We start from the raw sequence: 2,955 nt of genomic DNA on the forward strand, positions 1-2,955 counted from the left end.
GTAGTGGAAGATATTGCTTTAATATCAAGGATGCGAGAGTCCGTTGAAGATAGAGGCAAATGACGCAGTGTGTGCGTGAGGGAGTTGGACGTCCTGCTGATGGAATTGCTGTACTACAGGTGTAAGATGAAATTTCTGCTGTGGACATTTTCTATACATCGGGTTCATTGTTCATTCAAAGTGTTTGAGACCAACTATCTAGACAGAAATTATGTATAAATACATACACACATTATGTATATATATATATATATATATATATATATATATATATATATATATATATATATATATATGTGTGTGTGTGTGTGTGTGTGTGTGTGTATATATATATATATTATATATATATATATATATATATATATATATTATATATATTGTTACGATGTGCCAAGTATCTGGTTACCATGCATCAAATATTACCTCACCAAACGCCAGACACCTGAACCCTCATAACACGTTTAAACGACTGAATACTCTAAAGGCAACAGTGATCCCTTAACACTTACCAGTATTGCAGAAAATCAGACTAAGTTCATCAAAACGGGTGTGAGGTAATCTTGTAAGTAATTAATTAATCAAAGGGCACCACTCCATCAACAACTTTAAAAGTTTAAGTATTTCCCTGATTTATTCAGAATCTAAGTACTTCCCTGATTTCAGAAGTCTAAGTACTTCCCTGGTTCTAAGTCACTTCAAATAAATTGAAGGAAAGCAAATCAATTACCACTCTATGTTTCTACCTAACATCAATATAATCATAATCATATATACTGGTATAAAAAATTAAAACACTTATAAACATTTTAAATACAAAAATTTATTATCAAATTCAAAATTTATAAGTGAAATTCACAATATCAGGGAAAATTGCTGTTACTTGAAAACGAAGTAAAGTTTAATTAATTCTTGTATCAAATTAAGTAAGATTAAATCAAAATTAATTTATCACAAAATTCAAGAAAATTAATTCAATCAAAATTCAAAAGTGTTAAGCAGTAATTGAAAATTTGAAATTAATTCACAGTGCTAAACAACAATAAAACTTGAAAAGAATTCTAAGTAAATGCAAATTAATTCATAAATGTTAAATTTAATTAAATGTGCAATGATTAAACAATGAAAATAACTAAGTCAATTAAATTGTGAATGCAAATGAAAATATAAAATAAAAAGACACACTTCAATAAGAAAATGAAATAGTGCACAAACAATGGAACAAACACAAACACAAAAAATCAGCAATGTGTAAAAGTGTAAATCTTTTCACTCAAAACCCTGTAACCAACAATTTTTACCAAACCTTCACAACCATCTGTTATTAGTTAACCACAGTCCCCATCTGTTATTAGTTAACCACAGTTCCTATCCATTATTATTATTTAATTACCTAACCGTTATTAGTTATTAGTCAACCAAACACTCCCATTAACTTTTAGTTATTAGTTATTTTTGCAAACTAATAAAAATATAACACACTTTACCTTTTTGGTATACCAAACTTCTTTCTCTGCTGTAGTCTTGTCTTACACAATTTCACAAAAACCAGGCGCCGTTACAAAATGATGTTGGTTCAGATTTCCACAAAAGAAATTAATAACACTAAATAAACTCTAAGAAATATCAAATTGAAATTGAACTTCACAAGTTACGAGTGACCAATTTACGTTACATTAATATAATCTCAATGATTTCGAGTGAGAGAGAGAGAGAGAGCGAGAGAGAGAGAGATCTGACTGCCTCGAGGTCCTAAGATAGAATGGAATTTTCTTCCTTTACGGAAATTCGACAGGGCAGATGACCCAAAACGTTCTTGTCACGAATGCTTCCAGAAAGTTCGAATCTGATGCAATCTCACATACAAAATGTGCAATTCCCACGTGGGACTTGACAAAGACATACACGTACAAGACGAATCTGTTAAAAAAAAGACACGAACTCTACTCGATCAAAACGGAGGCTGAGCGACAATTAAGATTGACATGTTTTGATAACAACGCAAGACTCAATCCTCTCGCTATCACATGCGTTGACAGATTTAGGAAAGCAAACGGATCTCGCAGACCCTCTAATCTTACAGTGTTGACATAAAAGTTAAACACTCGTAGTTTCGAAAAGACAAAGATTTCTCTCTTTTTACATTCTACGTTAATATATATATTCTTTTATAACACGTAATGCGAAATCTGAACATACATCTTAAAACATCCTATCCTAAGCTATCTAAGAATCTGAAAAAATGTTACACAATCTACGTGACATTTCAAAGAGGGGAAATATGCATTTTGAAATAGCAATATATAATAATATATATATAAATCTGTGCAAATCTCGTTCAGCATAAGTAAATCGAGGCTCTTGCTGCCTAAAGCCCTCTCGAACAAGTTCCCTTCAGAACAAATCTACGAAGGTTTTCTGAGTATTTCCAGGGACAGGAAAATGCGAGAGAGAGAGAGAGAGAGACAGCCTGAGTCAACTTCTCGACCATTCAGAGAGGAAAGAGGTGAAACTTTATTCGAAAGCAACTCGTGAGAAATTCTCTCCTGAATATCAGGAAAACATCAAAGGTTATTATTATTATTATTATTATTATTATTATTATTATTATTATTATTATTATTATTATTTTGTCGCCGAGGACTTCAGCAACTTCGACAAAAGTTTGGCCCCTATTTTCACGTGAAGGATTCAATTTAGCTGTCGGCAAACATTTGTTCTCCATTATCCTTATTATCAGTAGTAGTAGTCATAGTAGTTGTAGTAGTAATGGTAGTAGTCGTTGTTGTTGTTGTTGTAACAGCAGTAGTCACACTAACCGCACATCCATTAGTAACAAGCCAAAAAAAAAAAATCCACAACGTAGTCTCAAGAAGCTTAGGCAGAACATAATCAAATAAGAAGAAAATGAGAAAAGCGAAAGAAAGATAAGGCGTTATTCTTGGTTTTCCTTCAAGA

This window comes from Macrobrachium nipponense, chromosome 18 (assembly GCF_015104395.2).
Source record: "Macrobrachium nipponense isolate FS-2020 chromosome 18, ASM1510439v2, whole genome shotgun sequence".
NCBI classification, from domain to species: Eukaryota; Metazoa; Arthropoda; class Malacostraca; order Decapoda; family Palaemonidae; genus Macrobrachium; species Macrobrachium nipponense.